At 46.5% G+C, this 22,384-nt stretch overlaps 1 protein-coding gene across 1 annotated transcript in view; it reads right to left on the bottom strand.

Annotated features, from left to right (window-relative positions):
* LOC146789044 (collagen alpha-6(VI) chain-like) overlaps positions 1 to 17,019 on the bottom strand; it is a 788,523-nt gene extending 771,504 nt beyond the window's left edge. Inside the window, exon 1 of the mRNA XM_085631022.1 lies at positions 16,964 to 17,019. The gene's annotated coding sequence lies outside the window, so the exon portion shown is untranslated. The remainder of the gene's footprint in view (positions 1 to 16,963) is intronic.
* Positions 17,020 to 22,384: the final 5,365 nt, after the last annotated feature.

The following is a 22,384-nucleotide window of genomic DNA, read 5'->3' as shown; positions in this document are numbered from 1 at the left end:
GTTTTCAAGAGGTGTACTCAATGAATGGACAGTATTACTTAGTAATGATAATCTCTCTTTGCTGTTGGCCTTATCTTTCGCTGATTTTAGTTTCCCTGGATTGTACCCTCTTTCTAAAAACCTTAAAGTGGCATCATTCTGATGATGAATCAAATCACAAGGTTTGCTGCATGCTCGGCGTATGCGTAAATATTCGCCGTAGGGGAGGCTAGTAATAGTATGGGCAGGATGGAAACTGTTGGCATGTAAAATACTATTACCAGCTGAGGGCTTGCGATATAGACATGTTTCTATGCAATTGTTCTCAATGTAAACTTTGATGTCCAGAAAATTGCAAACAGAATTATCTATGTTAGCAGTAAATTGCAAATTTCTAGTGTTGACATTGATTTTGCTAACAAAATCCTCAGCTTCCTCTTGAGTACCATGCCAGATGAAAAAATGTCATCGATGTAACGCCACCATCGAATCACAGGTCTGCTCCACATTTCCCCATGCTCTTTCTGTAGGACATGCTCCTCCCACCAGCCCACGTGAAGACACGCGTAACTAGGGGAGAAGCATGCTCCCATCGCCACTCCTGGTAATTGTTGGAATAATCCACCATCAAATGTGAATACATTGTTGAAAAGGCACCAGCGTATCATAGATATCAACATCTTATTGTGTGAATAAATTTCTATAGATCTTTTGTTTAGGTAATGTTATATGGCTTGAATTCCATCCGTGTGCCTAATACTAGTATAAAAAGCAGCAATGTCCAAAGTTATGAATCGATATTCCGATGACCAAATTTGATTATTGAGTTTACATAAAAAATCTTTACTGTCACGTAAATAAGTAGGTAGTTTGATTACAAAATCCTGTAAATAATAATCAATATAACGTGAAGTGTTTTCAAAAGTACTTTTGATGGCAGAGATAATTTGTCTACCCTGTACAGGATTTGTGCTTTTGTGTACTTTAGGTATGAAGTAAATTGTTGGAAGAACAGGGTATGCGTTATAGAGGAAATTAAATTCATCTTTACTGATCATATTGTCTCTTTTCCATATCGTAAGATCATCTTTGTAGTTTTTATTTATTTTCATAAATTCAGTTGTACTGATTCTCCGATAACATTCTTTGTCGTTTAAGTGTCGATAGGCTTCCAGTTTGTATTCTTTCTTGCCCCACAATACTATATTGCCCCCTTTATCACTTTTGTTAATGATAACCTCGTGATTGGTGTTAAGTTTTTTCATCAAATGAAAATATGACCGTGGTTGATGCTTGAAATAAGCTCTATTTGTCATCTGCTTGTTTCGTGTTCTATGGATTTTCTTTAATTCTTCCGTAATCCGGTCATGAAAAATATCAACCGCTTCACAGGGCATGATAGGAACAAAAGTGGAGGTGGGTTTAAATGGACTTTGACCAGGAAGAGAGATGTTAATACCTTCTGCCTCTGCCAATTCTTGTTTATCAATATCTACAACATTGTGGTCATCGTTGTTAGTACTCAATGAATGAAGAGTTTTCATAACCTGCACATCGCCAGCCGTAAAATTCACAGTATTATTGTTGGATAGACTAGATTGTTCAAGGTTCATTGGTGACTCCAAGTCACTTGCTTCTCTTTGACTGGTTGCTGGAACATTTTTTCATTTTCTTTCTCTTTTTTAGCATTTTTTACCAATGATGGCCCTGGGGACCGCCACCCCCCAGGGCCGGCTTCTGCAGTGTCCCGGGGTGCCCACCCCCGGGACACTGCTGTTTGCTATGGCAGGGTGGGAGCCTCGCGGCTCCCATCCTGCCATAGCAAACTGCTTTGGTATTTGGAAGAGAGAGCAGGAAACCTGCTCTCTATTCCAAATACCAAAGACGATTGCTTTTCCACACGGCATGCTGCTCCCCATGTGGAAAAGCAATGCCGGCTCCTGCAGGACGCGGGGAGCCGGCGGGGCTGTGGGGGGATTGGGGACCCCCCACGGCCCCCAACGGAGACCAGGCCCCGGGGGAGGGGGTCCCCGGGGCCATAAGTGGCCCGGGAGGGGGGCTACGCAGCCCCCCTCCATAAAAAATAATATATTTTTTTAAAAGGGCCATGCCCCGGGGGATGGGGTTACCGGGGGCCAAAAAAAAAGAAAAAGAAGGGGGGCTACACAGCCCCCTTCTAAAAAACAGAGGGGGAAAAAAAAAGGATTGGGCCGGACGCCACACCCCCTCCTTACACCACTCTGCAAACGCGCCCCCTGGCGCGTTTACAGAGGGGGAACAAATTCCCCTTCAATACTGGGGGTCCCTGGGGGCCACCTAGCCCACCAGGAACCTCCAGTATGCGCCAGGGAGCTGCGTTGCAGAGAGGTGTAATGAGGCCACGCTCCTTTTTACACATCTCTGCAACGCTGCTCCCTGGCGCTTACTGGAGGTACCTGGTGGGCTAGTTGGCCGCCAGGGGACCTCAGGATTCAAGGGGACTTAATCTCCCAACTTAAAACTTGCCACAGGCGCGTTTGCACAGTGGTGAAGGTAGGGGGCGGGGCCTGAGGTGAAACTGTGCAAACACGCCCTATGGCGCGTTTTAAGTTGGGGAATTCATTCCTCTTCAATCCAGAGGTCCCCTAGGGGACAAATAGCCCACCAGGTACCTCCACTAAACACCACGGAGCTGCGTTGCAGAGTGTTGTAAAAATGGGTGTGGCCTCTGAAGACCTCTCTGCAAGGCAGCTCCCTGGCGCATACTGGAGGTACCTGGTGGGCTAGTTGGCCCCCAGGGGACCTCAGGATTGAAGAGGAATTAATTCCCCAACTTAAAACGCGCCACAGGGCGTGTTTGCACAGTGGTGAAGGTAGGGGGCGGGGCCTGAGGTGAGATCTGTGCAAACTCGCACTGTGGCGCTTTATAAGTTGGGGAATTAATTCCTCTTCAATCCTGAAGGTCCCTGGGGTCCAAGTAGCCCACCAGGTACCTCCAGTAAGCACCACGGAGCTGTGTTGCAGAGTGTTGTAAAAAGGGGCGTGGCCTCTGAATACCTCTCTGCAATGCAGCTCCCGGGCGCATACTGGAGGTACCTGGTGGGCTAGTTGGCCCCCAGGGGACCTCAGGATTGAAGAGGAATTAATTCCCCAACTTAAAACGCGCCACAGGGCGTGTTTGCACATGTCACCTCAGGCCCCTCCCCCTTCCTTCACCATTGTACAAATATTCCTCTAAAATCAGCTGAACTACGAATTCCGATTTACTCACCTGTTATCAGGAGAGAACCCAGGGCTGCATCTTTTAGCCCAGCACTGACCCTGAAAAGTAATTCTAAGCGTACTTACCAGTAACTTTTATTTCCTTCCATAGGAATCCATTGTGTGGTTTTCACCAGAAAATTTTCAGTGTCCATTTTTGAAACGTACAAATATTCCTCTAAAATCAGCCGAACTACGAATTCTGATTTACTCACCTGTTATCAGGAGGGAACCCAGGGCTGCATCATTTAGCTCAGCACTGACCCTGAAAAGTAATTCTAAGCGTACTTACCAGTAACTTGTATTTCCTTCCAAAGGAATCCATTGTGTGGTTTTCACCAGAAAAGTTTCTAAGTGTCTATTTTCACAAACTAAAAATATTCCTAAAAAATCGTCTGTATGACTTAAACACATTCTTTCAACTGTTTACAGGAGGTTGGCCAGGGCTGGATCCAGGATCCACCACTGAGTATGAAAAAGTAAAGATAACACTACTTACCTGCTAAGTGAATTTTCTGCCATAGGATAACATTGGTGATTCTATGGGAAAAAGTGTCAACTTTTAAAATACAATAATATTCCTTAAAAATCACTACTGTAACCAAAGCGCTTTTACTCAACTGTTTACAGGAGATGTCCAAGGACTGAATCTAGGATCCAGTCTTGTGGTAAGAAAAGTAATCCATAAAGTAACTAATTGCATTTAACTAGAAATTCACATTGAGCTCAATGTTGCTTTGTGTTTGAAATTGTGTTGCCCATTGCAACAACTGTAACTACTGTACTTAAAAGTCTGTTGCCTATTTGGCAAGTATTTAAACTAAAGTAATTCATTCTGAGAAAGTATATTTTGTATTGTAATGTATAATGTAATTATAATGTAATTTAAAAAAATATATCTAAAAATAAATAGTTTTAAAAATGTAGTAAATCAGAATCAAAAAAATCAGTATAACAATTAATACATTCAAAATTTTCATTTAGAAAACCTTTGAAATTCACTGAAAAAAACATATGTTTCAGGCCTGATATAGTTAGGAATTAGCATTTAAAAAACCTTTGAAATTCACTGAAAAAACCATAGGTTTCAGGGGCGTTATAGTTAGCTGGACATTTCCCTCATCCAAAACCCTAGAAATTCCCCTGTTATAGTTAGTTTAGCTAACTATAACTCACGCCCCCGCAATGCACTGCTGATGACGTCACATATTACATCACTCATGACATGGTCAGTGACATCACTGATGACATCACTGATGACATCTGAAATGACATCACTGATGACGTCATCCATGTGATAAATTAGTGCACCTTTGATATACTCAATCAAAATTTCAGACGTCCATTCTCAAAACCATAGATACTCCAATACCAATAACTACATACCCACTCATTGACTCTTAGATCTACACACACATCCACTCACTCATCTGTACAGTCACTCATACTTACAGTCACTGTACAGGACTATCATATGCATTTATACACCTACATAGACACTCACACACCACCAATCATCCATAGAGGTACTCTCACACCTAGTCAGTCATGCAAATAATTAATCACACTCCCATTTACTCACCTATGCAGTTATACACACACAAGTTCACTTACTCATAAAAATAGTACCACATTCTTACGCTCTTATACAATCACTGATACACACTCATCCATACAGCCACTCTCACAATCACACACTCTCACATATACACTTATATACTCTTACACACATATATACTGCCTTTCACATATGTAGTTACTCACACATCTACCACTGAGATATACATTCAATCACTAACACACCCTTACATACACTCACCAAACCATACAGTCCATCACAGATGCACTCTTAAAACCATGCACCCATAGAATCACTCACTAACACATGTATGCACAGAGTCACACACACCCCACCCACACAAACACTCAGGCACCCAAACAGATACTCAGACAACCAATCAATAACCCATAGAGACACTCAAATAGCTATTCACAAAACCATGCAGCCGCTTATACACCAACAGACAGACAGATACAAACATTCACACAGTTTAGTCACTAGTCTGCAGTAAGATATGTTTAATGACTCACTTATACAGTCAGTCACGCACCTACTAAATCATCCATTCACACACTTATACACCCACTCATTCTTCCATAGGTTTTTCCCTATATATATATTAAACATATTTAAAATTTACAGAAACACACACTCACTGGATGACGTAATCAGTGATGTCATCAGTGATGTCATTTCAGATGTCATCAGTGATGTCATCAGTGATGTCACTGACCATGTCATGAGTGATGTAATATGTGACGTCATCAGCAGTGCATTGCGGGGGCGCGAGTTATAGTTAGCTGAACTAACTATAACAGGGGAATTTCTAGGGTTTTGTATGAGGGAAACGTCCAGCTAACTATAACGCCCCTGAAACCTATGGTTTTTTCAGTGAATATATATATATATATATATATGTTTTGAAAAGTGGTGGTGCCGTCCGTGACCGCAGATTGAGTGTGGGTTCGCCGCCGCTGGAGCACTGAGCGGCATTGCGGAACGGGAATGCCTGGCTGAAATTCTGCACTTCAGACATGACTTTGTTTCCTCAAAATGTGATTGTTTTATTGGAAAAGAAATGATGGCACCCAATTTTGGGACGATTGTTGTTGGACTACCAGTCCCAGAATTCCGTGATGGGTAATCAAGGAGTAATAAACATAAATGATTGGAATTGCTGGTGGTCGTTTTGCCATTTGATTTTCAACACAGCTGCCTAAGGAAGGCTTATGGCTTGAAACGCGTAGCAGCAACAGATTGCAGAGGCTGTCATTTGGGGACCTGTGCTATCCTGGGTGTGCCTCCACCTTGCGGGGTAACTTTTCAAAACATATATATATATATTCGCTGAAAAAACCATAGGTTTCAGGGGCGTTATAGTTAGCTGGACTTTTCACTCGTACAAAACCATTGAAATTCCCCCGTTATAGTTAGTTAAGCTAACTATAACTCGCGCGCCCGCAATGCACTGCTGATGACATCACATATTACATCACTCATGACATGGTCAGTGACATCACTCATGACATCACTGATGTCAAACAGAAGAGCAGAAAGAAGCCTTGTTGCAAAATCATCCTGTACCCTCAACTTTTTCAGACGGATACTGGTGGTAACTGAGTCTGACTAACCAGTCCTAGAGCCAGTGCTATGTTAAAAGACACTCAGAAAGAATACAGTGAAAACACCTACATACACTAGGGAATACTATGCGTTGGGGTCCCCCTGTGATCAGCATGACCTCCTCTGTAAGCCCCTAGCATATAATAGGGCAGGGGATTAAAACTACCTCTTAAAACGCGCCACAGGGCGTGTTTGCACACGTCACCTCAGGACCCGTCCCCTCACTTCCCCACTGTGCAAACACGCCCTGTGGCCGTTTTAAGTTGGGAGATTAAGTCCCCTTGAATCCTCAGGGTCCCTAGGGTCCAACTAGACCACTAGGTACCTCCAGTAAGCGCCACAGAGCTGCGTTGCAGAGAGATGTAAAAAGGGGCACGGCCTAGACCACCTCTCTGCAACGCAGCGGAGTGGTGCTTACTGGAAGCACCTGGTGGGCTCGTTGGCCCCCAGGGTCCCTCAGGATTGAAGGGGAATTATTTCCCCAACTTAAAACGCGCCACAGAGCTTGTTTGCACACGTTAACAGGCCCCGTCCCCTCCCTTCACCACTGTGTAAACACGCCCTGTGGCCGTTTTTAGTTGGGAGAATAAGTTCATTTGAATCCTGAGGGTCCCTAGGGTCCAACTAGCCCACTAGGTACCTCCAGTATGCGCCACAGAGCTGCGTTGCAGAGAGGTGTAAAAAGTGGCACGGCCTGGACCACCTCTCTGCAACGCAGCTCAGTGGCGCTTACTGGAAGCACCTGGTGGGCTAGTTAGCCCCCAGGGGCCCTCAGGATTGAATGGGAGTTATTTCCCCAACTTAAAACGCGCCACAGGGCTTGTTTGCACACGTTAACTCAGGCCCGTCCCCTCCCTTCACCACTGTGTAAACACGCCCTGTGGCCGTTTTTAGTTGGGAGATTAAATGAATTTGAATCCTGAGGGTCCCTAGGGTCCAACTAGCCCACTACGTACCTCCAGTATGCGCCACAGAGGTGCGTTGCAGAGAGGTGTAAAAAGTGGCAAGGCCTCGACCACCTCTCTGCAACGCAGCTCAGTGGCGCTTACTGGAAGCACCTGGTGGGCTAGTTAGCCCCCAGGGGCCCTCAGGATTGAAGGGGAATTATTTCCCCAACTTAAAACGCGCCATAGGGCGTGTTTGCACACGTCACCCCAGGCCCCGTCCCCTTCCTTCACCACTGTGTAAACATGCCCTGTGGCCGTTTTTAAAGTTGAGAGATTAAGTCCCCTTGAATCCTGAGGATCCCTAGGGGCAAAATAGCCCACTAGGTACGTCCAGTAAGCGCCATTGCAGAGAGGTGTAAAAAGGGGCACGGCCTGCACCACCTCTCTGCAATGCAGAGCAGTGGCACTTACTGGAAGCACCTGGTGGGCTAGTTGGCCCCCAGGGTCCCTCAGGATTGAAAGGGAATTATTTCCCCAACTTAAAACGTGCCACAGGGCGTGTTTGCACATGTCACCTCAGGCCCCGTCCCCTCCCTTCAGCACTGTGTAAACGCGCCCTGTGGCCGTTCTAAGTTGAGAGATTAAGTCCCCTTGAATCCTAAGGCTCCCTAGGGTCAAACTAGCCCACTAGGTACCTCCAGTAAGTGCCACAGAGCTGCGTTGCATAGAGGTGTAAAAAGGGGCATGGCCTCAGAACACCTGTCTGCAATGCAGCTCCCTGGCGCACACTGGAGATACCTGTTGGGCTAGTTGGCCCTCAGGGACCCTCAGTATTGAAGGGGAATTAATTCCCCAACTTACAACTGGCCAGGGGGCGCGTTTGCAGAGTGCTGCAAGGAGGGGGCGTGGCCTCCAGCGCGATGCCGGTCTTTTATTTATTTTATTTTTTTAAGAAGGAGGGCTGTGTGGCCCCCCTTCTTTTTCTAATTTACTGGCCCTGGGGACCCCATCCCCCAGGGCCTGCACCCTAATTTTTTTGGTTGAAAAAAATTAATTTGGCCCTCCCAAGGCCTTAATCGGCCCCTGGGACCCCAACCCCCGGGTCATGGCCTTTTTTTTATTTAAATTCTTTAGGAGGGGGCTGCGTTGCCCCCCTCCTCAGGCCACTTATGGCTCCGGGGACACCATCCCCCGGGGCCGGCCTTTGTTTTTTATTATTTTTAAAATATATATATTTATAGAAACACCTAGGACATGCTGGACAAACCGTATGTACCTATCACCATGACGATTTGCGTGATATTCATTAAAAGGCGACTATGCATAGAATGAATCCACATGGAATGTATTTACACCGCTAGTGAAGCTCTGACGTGTCTGACGCCCTACCGTGCCTAATCCCGGCGTCCCCGCCGGTGGGTACTCTCCAAGTAGACACCCTTGTCGTTTATTTTTACAAACATGGGTAGCTATTGACGGGCACATTTAATATACACGCACACCAAGCCATTCAAAGGGGATTCGACAAAAATTAGACCAAACTATGCAAGAAACCCCCCTCACGGTTAATAAAACACACATCCACCGCCAGATGTGTAATACTTTTTATTTTACTCTCTGGAAAGGAGACAAACCTCACTTGAGAGTCACAGTGTGCTCCTGGCTGAGCCCAATGCTGTGTTACACCCACCAGTGCCCGCCGATTGCCTCACAACTCTGTGTTGTATTCCACCAGCTAGTGCGTATGCTATGACCATGTGCACTGTAATACCACCCCGTGAATATGTCATGCCACACTTGCCTTCGCACGGGTTATATTCCCCATCTAACGTGCCTTCCTCAATGTGTATGTTATAACGCACAGCACTTTGCCATACATATTACAATCTGGGATCCATATCTTTGTCACAGTGCATATGCAACGTTACACTCCCCAGCACATATTTTATATTACAACTTTAGAGACTAGTTATGTTACACAACACTGCCCTGTGCATATTACACTCCAAGGTGCATATCGCATAGCACGCGCTAGTGCCTGTGCTATCTCGCGCTCTCCAATGAATCTGTCATTGGGCACAATGTATTGCATATTATATTTCACGCCCCGGTTCATCTTATATCACACTTTTTGGTGCATAGTTTATACCATATACTACATCTAGTTTTCATTTTCAATCGTGCTCTCAGGACTATGTTCTATATAACACTGCGTCCACCTACCCTTTTCACGGGCATTACATTTTGCGATGGGGGTGGAGGGTCAGGGGGTGCTTCTGCCAAGTGAGCCCGGAGTCACAGTCACAAAGGTCCTCTTCTTCCTGAATAAATTATGCTGCATACTTGTTCATATTTTAAGTAGTTCGCACAGACACACATTTTAAAAACAATAAAGTTCCTAATACCCACCTTCTCTGAACAGTTAGCTTGCTGCCCCATCCACCTCCTCCCTATCCTCTGTTGTCTGAATCCATGGACTAGCCTCCTCCCTCCTGCCATGCATGGTCTGATGTGCTGCCACTGCCCTCCATTTAGCATGATGTACCAGTCCACTCCTCCTGCTCTCCATTGCCCAATTCTATGGCCCATCATTGACCTCCTGCTTAGCCTCTGTGCTTAGCTTGCTGCCCCTATTCTCCTTCCCCCTGCCCTCCGATGTCTTTGTGCATGCCCCTGCTCCATCCTTTTTGCCCACTATGTTCCATGGACCTGCCACTCCTATCTACTCTGAGTGTTCTGTTGAGCTGCCACTCCCCTCCCACCTGCCTAGCATTGTCAGATGACTGTAACCTGTCCCTGCCACCTCCACCCTGCCTGTCCACATGCCATGCCCCTATCCCCTTCCTCCTGTCCTCCATGGTCCATTTTACTGCCACACCCTTCTGCCCCCCCTGATCTGTTGTGCTGCAACTGCTCCTCTTGCCTGCCCCACGCGGTCTGTTGTGAGGCCCCTTCCCCTGAACTCTCTTGTCTGTGCCCAGGTCCTGACCCTCTCTTCTATCCTCCATGGTCCTTTGTGCATGCCCCTGCACCCTCCTTCTTGCCCATCATAGCCATTGTGCTGCCACTAACCCTCCCGCTTGCCATGCATGGTCTTCTGTGCTGCCATGGCCCCTCCCACCTTCCCTGTGTGGTCAGCTAGCTGCCCCTGACCCCCTCCCACCTTCCCTCCATGGTCTGTGTGTATGCCACCATAGTCTCATTGTTGCTCTCCATGGTGTGTCTTGTTTCTGGTGCCCATCCTGCCTGACCTCCATGGTCATCTTGCTGTTCCTGCCCTGCCACCTTGCCCCCAGCCCTCTGTTTCCATGTGCAGACCCCCTATTCCCTCCCTCCTGGCTTGTCTGTTCCATTGTAATGCCACTGATCCGTCCCTCCTGCCCTTTATGGTCTGTTATGCTGCAGCTTTCTCTCCTGTCTGTCCATTATGGTCAGCTAGCTACCATTGCCTCTTTCCCATCTGTTCTCTGTTGTCCATGTGCATGGTCCTGTTCCCTCCCTATTGCTTTCTATGGATTGTTGTGCTGCACTCCCGTCCCGCATGCGCTGTGTGGTGTATTGTGCTGCTGCAATCCCTGATGCCTGCCCTCTAGGGTCAGTTTGGTGCATCTCTCCATGTCCCTCCTGTCCTCTGTTATCCGAGTCCATGTCCCTACCCCAATTCCTCCTGCCTACTATGATTCAATGTACCATACTTGCGAACATTTTGAACTTGGTAAGAGGGAGATTTTGAAAAAAAACTGGGGTATTGATTTTCCCCTTTGAGTTACATTGAAAAAGAGGAGATTGTAGACAGGAGACAGATCAAATAAAGCCCATTTGAGCTTAAAAACATTGGACGTTTCCTGGCTGAAACGGGTCTGTTGACATGTATTGTTGTACTACCACTGCCTCTTCCTTCTGCCCACAATGGTCTATTATATTGCCACAGCCTCTCTTGCCAGTCCTGTATTGTTGGTTTGTTGCCCCTGCCCCCCTTTCCACTGCCCTTCATAGTCTGTTGTGCTGCTACTGCCCTTCCTGCCTGCCCACTGTGGTCAAATTGTTGCCTCTGCACTCTCCTACCTGCCTTCAATTTTCAGAGTCCGTGCCCCTGGCCTCTGCCTCTCAACAGTATCCCAATGAACAACTAGATTGCTAACATTCTATATTCATTACAAAAGTGTGGAACGCCTGACATCATCTTGATGTAATCAAAACTGTAATACCTAGAGTATTTCCTTTAGAAATTACATATATGAGAGGGTCTTATTTGCATCAAAATTATGGTTAGTGCTCTAAAAAACTAAAATGAGGACATATTTTCTGAGTTTTCAAATAGCGACAAAGAACTTTTAAATTATTTGTAATCTTTATGTTTTTTTATCCAGTTGACCACTTGATTAAATGTTGCACCTTGGCGAGAGGATGTGGTGTTACTTCCAGAGCTGCAGACTTTGCAACTGGGGAACCAGGTTGGAGTTTCTGCTTCAGCTCAACATTCTGTGATTGTGGTCAAATCAGTTAATCTCCCCATGTCTACAACCAAAATGAATTTGATCTTGTGTGATGTAACCAATGCTCATGTAAAGCATTCCAATACCTGACAAGTCTGCACTATATAAAACTGCAAATACACAAAAAATAAGTGTTTTGCACACTTCTGTCATTGGGCTACATGTGGGCTACATCTGGGTGATATTTGTGCTGCATTTAGGCTCTTTTGTGTCTGGTGGCCATCTTGGGAGATTTATTTGTTATGAAGTTTCCTAATATCCTCATTTACTGCAGTCTCCTCAGTAAGAAATGCTTTAAGTTTTTTACTTTGATTCCATCAAGAAGGTATTCAGATATGTCACACATTTGCCATAAATTCTGAATGTTAGCACTCTAGTTGCTCATTAGATCACTGTAGTAAAGCTACTGCTCACCAGGGAAGTCTGCTGCTGGTATTTAAAGTGCATGTTTCAGTCTGCATATCAGAATTTTTTAATGAAATAGAAGAGGATTTGAGAAGTCACTCAAAATGTGCCCTAATTTTTCTTTCTTCAGCACTAATCATAATTTCTATGGCAAAATGAACTCCCTCATTGTGTTCCTTTTTAAATTAAATGTTTTAAGTGTTACCACTTTATTCCAACCAAGATGGCTTCAGGTGTGCCATACGTTTGTCATAAGTAGGATTGTTAGCGCTCTAGTTGTTCCTTAGAACACTCTGGGAAGCTGCAGTAGAACACAAAGGAATCAACTGACAGTCTCTGCCCTTGTTGAATGTACATGTTTTACTGAGAATGTCAGACTTCATTCTCACATGACTGAGAAAGATAATGTGAGTTTACAGAAAATATGCTCTCAGTTAGCTTATAGATCACCTTCCAAACCTCTGTGGGAAAAGCATGATTCATGATATCCCAGCAGAAGGCTTTTTCACATGGTAAAATCACCTTAGAACACACCACAATTCCTAAAATGAGTATGGTACCATCAACAAATTATTTATAAACCAACTAAAGTCTTAAAACCTTCTATTACCGGCAATGCTTTTTAATGAGGTGCTATCATGTATATTGGTCCCAAGATGGCTGCCAACACTTCTTGGATGAAGTGCTGACAGCCAATCAGATCTCACGATGAGATGTGTGGTTAGGCTCCGCCCAGATATATATATGATTTTACTTTTGATTTTCTCAGGAACTACTGAACGGATTTATGCTATTTAAGCAAAAGGCACATGCCTGACCTGAGGACTACCTTTTTGCCAAATTTCAAGTAATTCTGTTCAGCCGTTCGGGCTGTACCTTCGACTAAAGGTCCTATGGGAAAATGCATGGGGAAAACGCGTTTTGGGACCCCCCTTTTTTCTCAGCCCCCGCTTGATGAATCACCCCGAGACTTTCAGGGTAGGAGCTGAGTGGAGCGCCCCATTAGTTTTGAAAATTTCACGAAGATAAGTCAACCGGCGCCAAAGTTATTCAAAATAGAAGTTTCAGATTTCCTATGGGAACTCGGTCCTAACTATAACTATCTACTGGCGACCGCCAGTAGATAATATATTACCTACTGGCGGTCGCCAGTAGGTAGTTATAGTTAGGACCCCTTTTCCATAGGAAAACCGCAACATTCTATTTGGAATAACTTTGGCGCCGGTCGACGAATCCTCGCGAATTTCTCAAAATAGGTGGGGCGCTACGCTCCGCTCCTACCCTGAAAGTCTCGGGGGGATTCGTCAAGCGGGGGCTGAAAAAACCATAGGTTTCACACACGTTATAGTTAGGAATTAGCATTTAAAAAACCTTGCAAATTCACTGAAAAAACCATAGGTTTCACATATGTTATAGTTAGCGGAAATTTTACTGATAAAAAACCAGTGAAATTCCCCCGTTATAGTTAGTGCAGGCAACTATAACTCACGCGACCGCAATCTTCTGCTGATGACATATGTGTCTTTATGAAAAAAAAATATTTGTAATATATGTATAGCTAAAAATGTATGGAAGAAGACATGGGCAAATAAGTGTCTAAATACAGTATTAGCATCAGCAGAGGATTGCGGTCGCGTGAGTTATAGTTGCCTGCACTAACTATAACGGGGGAATTTCACTGGTTTTTTATCAGTAAAATTTCCGCTAACTATAACATGCGTGAAACCTATGGTTTTTTCAGTGAATATATATATATATATATATATATATATATATATATATATATACACACATACATTTTGTCCACAATATTTTTCCGACAACTGAGTACTGAAAATATTAAGATTAAACAAGCAGTGGCAATGCTAATGACTGCCTGCTGCCAGAGAAAAACAACATCAACTATCTACTTATCTAATACACTTTATTAGCATTACAGTGCCATGCGTATGCCCCTGAAAGTTCGAGCTCAGGCACCGAATAAATAGTAGGCAGGCAACGCCCAAAAACATCCCAGGTCACCTTTGAAGTCCTGTCAAAATGGCTGCCTTGATTTTCGTTGGTCGGCATGCGAATGCACACGGTTTGCCTCTACACCTCAACTCTAATCCAGAGGAGAAAAAATACTTCACAGCACACTACTTGGCCGATCTGCAAAGTGTCAACAGCTGCACGTTGGTCCCAGGGCACTCCCTGCACAGTGACATCATAGTTCTTCTGAAAACTTCAAAAGTTGCGGTTGTCCCAGTGCTGCCTCTAACACAAGCTTTTTGTAGCAATTTATGAAATTGATGTACTCATTACAAATACTGATGACATCTCTTTCCATCCCCTGAGCTCTGGATCCCATCATAGCTCATATGCCCTTGAGTGAAAAAACTACAATTCGCCACCTGTAGTAAATGCACAGGACTAGTACTTATAGACTGGAATTACTTACAAGTGATTGATGTATGAGCATTTTGGCAAAATGGTAAATTGGCCAAAAGAGACTGCATTATGAGATGTGCCCACTGTAAGCAAATTTCCAAGTTTACGGCTGACATAATATGGTAGTTCAGTAAGCCATGTGCTTGCCTGGAAGCCTGTGTGCTGGCTCTAGATTGCTGGTTCAAATTTAAACACATTGGAGTCGTCCTTTTGTTCTTGTGAGGTTGATAAAAGGGCAACCAATTTAGCGAGGATATTAATTGTACACAAAAGTGTTGTTATTATATGAATTGCTTTGGTGAGCATGCTATGTAAATATTTGATTTACTATTGCCATGAGTGAAGAGCTTTAAAACCACTAACTGAGAATGAAGCAAGGATAAAGTGATTTATTTTAATGCAGGTTCTCGTAGAATGATCTAGTCTCAGTATAATTTCGATGTTCTGTAATATCACAAAGAATTTCCAAGGTGCTAAATATTCCCACGCCTGTAGAATTTTAAGACGCAAACATGCATGAATGGAGCATGAATCATACAGAAAGCGAGTGTAAAAATGACCAATGCGAGCCCTACCTGCACAGATTTTATGCCTCATTGCAGCTCTATAGTTTGCAAATGAGGTGCGCCTAGGTGTGGCTTTGGGACTGCGATGAAAATGAGGTGCACTCCATCAAATAAGTAACATTTTGAAGCAGGTGCGGCCGCACAGGTAAGAGCGGTGTGGTGAGGCGGGGGCTCAGGTAGGGCAGGGTGGGGTGAGGGGGAAGTCAAAACATGATGGGAGAGGTCTAAATAAAAACAATTTAAAAACACGCTTATCCTGCGCTAGCCGCATCACTGTCTCGGCAATGCGGTGAACATTTTTATTTAATTTTCCAATCCCGTCTGACTCCCGTATCACCGCTCTTACCTGTGCCAGCCGAGCCTGTTTTGAAGATTCACTGAGTTTTGGGAGTGCAATTACTACGCTTATCAGAACACTAAGGGCCTAATTCACAAACTGCCCTTTGCAGCATGTTTGTTGCAATACAAATCCTACTACAAATTGCAATTCAAAAACTGCGTGCAGAATTTTTACACATCCGCATTACCTATACCTATGTGTGCAGAGTTCTCAGTGCACAAAAGTATAGGTTTCAGCAGTGAATATGGGAGGGACACAGGAGAGTGGCTCAAAGAAGTGGCAGATTTAGTACTAAAGGGGATGGGATTAGGGAGGAGTCAGAGGGGTTTAGGAGGGTCAGGGAAGGGTTTAGGGAGGGACATCACACATTCACAAAACAGAAAGCCACTGACACTACGCTGGGGGTGGAGACATGTAACTTACACTGTTGTAGTCATTTTACACTCAGAGTTTGTGACTACTGAAAGTAAAACACTTACTCCAAAGTCTAAACTTAGTCAAAAGCAAGTTATAATGCTCAAAGACAAGAGTGCGGATTACATAGGTAATTTACAGCCAATCCGGGTGATGTGCACAATGTGTAGTGTACATTCTCTTCGGTGTACTGTCGGTTGAAACGGATGCCGCGTGCACAGAAACCACAGACTCCCTTCCGTCTGTCTGTCGACAAAGCACATCTCTTCATTAAGACTTCTTTTCATGCCAAACCCATGGATGGCTGAAGTGCGGCAACAATTAGAGTGTGGGATCTATATGGGGTAATGAGACGCACGCCTGTCTGCGCGCGAACAGACTGCACTCCCAGGAACACTCCTGGGCAACAAGCATTGGCAAAGCACATGCTGCATTGCCTAAGTGGGAGGACTATGATGTGGTAATTACAAGAAATAACAAAGAGATCAATAATTCGAGTAATAATAACAACAACAATGATAATACTACATCTGCGGCTAATAATAATAAAATAATAACAATAAAAACAATTATTAGGATAATTATTATTAATACTAATAATACATGTATGATAATAATAATAGTCGTTAGTCATATTATTAGTATTATAACTGTGAAGTTTGAAATGCTTCTGCTACAACAAAAATGTATTTTGTGGTATTCCATGCAGCTGGAGCTGCACTGTACTAACTACATGCTTAGCAGAGACAGTTTCTAGGGATTGCAATATGGCACAAAATTATATCTGTGTACATCGGCATAAATTATATCTGTACATCGGCATAAATTATATCTGTGTACATCGGTTCGAATCAACTCACCAATCAGTGAACAATATTAACTCCTAGCCAAAAGGAATGTATAATCAAGAACATAGTGCCTGCACCTTTCTGATCAATGCCAAACTTGTGATCAAATGACTTCAGTAAAGGACATTCATTGTGTAGCATCCGGTCTAAAAATAGCAAAGCTGCGGTACTTACAGGTTTGAGGCGGTCCCTCCCCTTTTCTGTTCAAGCGCAGAGAAGACCTGGGCTGCCGAGCGGTTTTCGCAAAGCACCTAGAGGCAGTTTACAAGACGCCTGTTTAAAAGGCTGCTGGGGCCCCGCCCCTTGTCCAATGCTGGGGCAGCAGCCAGCACAGGGGAAGGGTCTCTCCCGGCTCTGCTCTCGTCCAGCCTTCTGGCCGTGGGCAGGATGCGTGCTCTGGCGCTGCGACAGAACGCCAACCCCTCCGCTCATAACTGACTCCTGAGAAAACGAACTTTAACAAATCCCTTCTCCCGAAATGATTCGATTTTAATGTGTGAACGCTCGACATGTTCCTGCTTGAGAATGGGAGCTATAGGTATAAAAGGCTACATTTCCGAATCTTAAAAAAACAGAGCATATTCTTGGCAGTGTAATGGCAAAAATGCCAAGAGTTGTGAGTGGTTTTCTAGGTGGAGCATAAAGGGCCCATGGAGGTTGGATTTTTCACCAGCTTTAGTCCCTGAATTCTGTAGCTGTGATTGGAAGCCTCTAGTTTTCCGCTGTGAACAAGTTCTTTGAATGCATTTGAACATTCCATGTAAGAGTGTCAAGGAAAGTCACTTGAAATGGATTGTCACACTACAAATCTAAGTCATGACGTCAGCACTGCAGCACTCTGGGCCAACCCTCTTAGCATTTGCCCTCTGATCAATCTTTCCTTTGCCATCTTAGAGGTGGTTAGAGTTCACATTACATCAATAAATTTCAATTAACAGTGTAACCAATTTGGCTACCTACACAAGGATTCAGTGACTAAAGTTAAGAAGGTTTATGCAAGTTAGCAGTCAGGTTAAGGTACACGCATCTCAGCACCATGCTATAAAGATGCAGAATAACACCCAGAAAACCCAACCTCGCAAAGAGGTTTAGGGGTACCAGTATGAGAGCAGAAGTTCAGTCACAGCAATACAAAAGATCTAAACACAATTTGGTTTCTGGTTCTCTCTTCTATCCATGCGTTAAATCTAAAGTCATCTAGGATTAAGTCAAAGCTAATAGGATGGTTCCAGGGCCGGTGCTAGGCGTGGGCAGCGTGGGCAGCTGCCCAGGGCCCCGTGCCTGCTCGCAGCCATGGGGCCTCGCACCTTTAAAGACATCAGGAGTTCCGAGGCCCAGGGGGCCCCCTGAGAGTTTTTTTTTTTTTTTTTTTTTTTTTTTTAAAACCTTTATTTCTTCAAGAATCTGGACACAGCTATTCAGCCGACAACCCGGAGGTTCGGCAGCTTCGATAGGAGAGTACAAAGAATCGTCCACAGTACATTGAAGGAGCAGTGAGAAGGTTCCATTTTTAATAATTACAAACACACAACAAACCCCAGCAAGGCAGCAACACTGAATGCCCACGGTGATAGCCCCTCAGGGGGAGCCGGACCCCAATCGTCTAACAGTCACAGTACTATGGTAAGAGGAAAAAGGGGGAAAAGCAGAGGCCCAAGAAGTCAATTAACCATCACATCTGCATACTGAGCTGGAAAGAAGGTCAAGAAGAAAGCTGTTCCTCGGGGGGCTCCAGCTCAGGGGCAAGACATATTCCCCCCCTGTATTGATTCCACCGCCCCCAGATGGCATGCCACTTCCGAGGGCGGCCTCTGGCACAATATACTGTCTTCTCCCTGAGCATACTCCAGTCCATATTTTCTTTCCACGCAGTTAACGTGGGGGGCCCCCCGGAACCCCACAAGCGCGCGATGTCCCTCTTAGCAACCATGTTACCCAGGGTCACCCACTGGGTCTGTGCCTCATCATGGTCAGTGGGCCCCCAGACATTCAGGAGACAACACCGCGCTTCCGGCTGCATAGCAATGCCCATCACCTCCCCCATCACCGCATGAACTCGCCTCCAAAATTCCGTGATGACACCACATTCCCAGATGATATGTAGGAAAGTACCCACCATACCGCATCCCCTCCTACATAGGCCTTCCTCAGAGAATCCCATATGAACCAGTCGCGGCCCCGTCACATACACTCGATGCAGGATCTTGAGCTGCACCAGCCTCAGACGCGACGGGATCGCAACCTCCTTAGGAGAGGAAACAGCAGACTGCCAGTCCTCATCATCCAACTCGAGTCCGTCCCTAGTCCACTGGTCCCGCAGCCCCAGTAGCATATCAGCCCGAACATTTATCAGTTTCTTGTAGATGAGCGAGATCGTGCTCTCCGGCATATGGCCATCAAGGATCCGGTCCTCCAAAGGAGAGGACTCAGGCACCTTCTCACCCTCCACGAGGACTGACCGCAGGGCATGACGCACCTGAACATATTGGAAAAACTCAGACGCCCCCAACTCATACTCCTTCTGCAACTCTTCAAAGGACTTCACCCTACCCTTAATCAGCATATCTCCAACCCTGGAGATGCCGATCAAGTCCCATTTATCAAACCCTTTCGTATGCCAAAGCCTACCCAACCTTTCAGATTCAAACAACGGGGCAGCTAGGGTGAGCCTATCCTTCCAGCCCAGAGAGTCAGTCGCCATCTTCCATACACGCACCGCCACCCCAGTGGGCCCCGTGAGGGATGAGTCGAGGGACCGCGAGTACAACGCCCTAAGATAGTTCCCACAACCATCTGTCCATGGCATAACCAGGGCTGAGGGCCGGGCCATAGAAGCCGTGGTTAATCGCGGACAACTGGGTGGCCCAGTAATAGCGTCGGATGTCTGGAAGCGCGATACCCCCGTCATACCATGGAAGCGTCAATTTAGCAATCGCTATCCGCGGCCGCCCATCCCACAACAACGTCCGTTGGAGGCTTTCGACCTCCCGAAAGTACTTGGCCGGCACCCAATCTAGAGTATTTTGCAATGCGTAGAGGAACCGAGGAAGGGACATCATTTTGAACAAGGCAGCGCGCCCGACGAGGGAGAGCGGCAGCCTCCGCCAGCCCTCAACATCCCGCCGCAGGCGCGCCAGGGGGTGAGCAGGTTTCTCTCATACCGCAAAGCGGGGTCCATGGAGATAAAGATCCCCAGATACACGAAGCCCTGCTGAGCAATCTGGATCGAACAAGTTCGCGGGACCGGCGGAACCTCACCACTCAGGACGTATAAATACGATTTACTCCAGTTGATGACGAGACCCGAATTCCTACCGAAGGATGTAAGAACGTCACAGACCACTATGAGTGAGTTCTTGGGCGAGGCAAGATACAACAAGATGTCATCAGCATATAGCGAAGGGGGTGAGCAGGTTTCTCTCATACCGCAAGGCGGGGTCCATGGAGATAAAGATCCCCAGATACACGAAGCCCTGCTGAGCAATCTGGATCGAACAAGTTCGCGGGACCGGCGGAACCTCACCACTCAGGACGTATAAATACGATTTACTCCAGTTGATGACGAGACCCGAATTCCTACCGAAGGATGTAAGAACGTCACAGACCACTATGAGTGAGTTCTTGGGCGAGGCAAGATACAACAAGATGTCATCAGCATATAGCGAAATGCGGTCCTCGTGTTCGGGCGACCACCGAAGGCCACGTATATCCGGGTGCCAGCGTATCCACGCCGCCAGCGGTTCAAGAGCAAGGGCGAACAACAGAGGCGACAGGGGGCAGCCCTGCCGAGTCCCCCTCCCAAGCCGGAACGGAGTCGATGCCCGGCCATTTACCACCACACTCGCAAGGGGTCCCTCATACAGCAACCTCACCCAGCTCACAAAACCAGGGCCAAAGCCGAACTTGGCTAGCACAGCCCACAAATATTCCCATTCCACCGTATCGAAGGCCATCGTGGCATCAAGAGACGCCACAATAGCCGGTTCTCGCAGCGTGCCAGCCCTGGCGATCACCCCATGAAGGCGCCGAAGGTTCAACGCGGTGTTGCGATGCGGAATAAAACCGGATTGATCAGGGTGAATCAAGTCTCCAAGTACCCTGACCAATCGGCCCGCCAGGATTTTAGCCAGGATCTTCGGCTCGGCGTTGAGGAGTGATATGGGCCTATATGAGGCACACTTGTCTCGGGGTTTACCATCTTTATGTATCACAACAATTGTCGCCAGCCTCTGGTCCAACGGGAGGGTCCCACTCCCCCGCGCCTCCACGAACATGGCGCGCAGGTGAGGGGCTACCCTATCCGGGAACAGTTTATACAGGTCAATCGGCAAGCCATTCGGGCCCGAGGCCTTGCCCGAGTTCAGCGCGCGAATAGCTCCCGCCACCTCATCGATCGTTAAGTCTCCATCAAGATCATCTCTATCTACATCAGAAAGACAGGGCAGAGCGATATCCCGCAAGAGGTCACGCGAGTCCTCGGGCGGCCTATCCGACACTGAGGCATAAACCTTACGGAAATAGTCCGAGAAACACTGGACAATCCCCTCAGGTTCCACAATCACCTCTCCCCCCTCTCCCGTCAGCTCCGGCACTACTCTATTAACCCGTTCTTTTTTATCCAGCCAAGCTAGGAGCTTCCCGGCCTTGTCACCAACATCATACAGGCGGCCCTGCTGTTCCCTACTGAGGGTCTTAGCGGCATTTGTCACAAGGTCCTTATACTCGGCTTGCTTCAAGCTCAGCTCATGCAGTGAGGCCGCTGTTACCTCCTCCTCTAGCGCTCCCTCCAAAGCCACGATCTCCTCCTCCACCTGCATAACCTCGCCATCTCTCCGCCGCTTGGCCGCCACTACAAGTGAGAGGGCCTCCCCTCGCAGCACGGTCTTAAATGCTTCCCAGAGCGACACTGCCGAGTCCACGGACCCCTGATTATCCTTGAAATTTTTTTTAACTGTCTTCACCAGTGCGCTGCGCATCTTGGAATCTCGAAAGTACCAGGGGTTAATAGGAGCCACCCTTCCCCCTCCCTCTCGGCCGACATCCAGCCTGACCCACACTGGCGAATGGTCCGATATGCCACGCGCCATGTGCCTGGCCTCAGACACCAAAGGGGCGTGCACAGCCAAAGTGAGCAGATAGTCAATCCTAGAAAGGCTACCATGCGCCCCGGAGTGGAAGGTGTATTGACGCTGTGTGGGGTGTCGGAGCCTCCAGCAGTCTATCAGGCCGAGTGTGTCTAGGAAGTCTGGAAGCCACTTCTGAGTTCCCCCTGTGTCTCTGGGCGGGCACCTATCCAGCAGCCCAGAGCCGACAGCATTGAAGTCCCTCCCTACCACTAACATACCCCCCGGGAGATCCAGCAAGGCCCTACCCAGATCTACAAACGTGGAGGCCTGCAGGGCTGGAGGGACATAAACCGAAACTAAAACCAAAGTTCTACCTTCCCACCTCCCCGCCACCGCCACAAACCTCCCCCTATCGTCAACAACGGTGGAGTCCACCTCAAATGGTAGCGAGGCCCTGACTAGGATACCCACACCCCTAGACCCGGAGGAAAATCCCGAATGAGCTATGAATTTATAACCCTTCCTATTA

Source organism: Triturus cristatus, chromosome 10, assembly GCF_964204655.1.
Source record: "Triturus cristatus chromosome 10, aTriCri1.1, whole genome shotgun sequence".
Lineage (NCBI taxonomy): Eukaryota > Metazoa > Chordata > Amphibia > Caudata > Salamandridae > Triturus > Triturus cristatus.
Note: the sequence above shows the minus strand (reverse complement) of the source record. Positions and strands in the feature narration are given on the sequence as shown.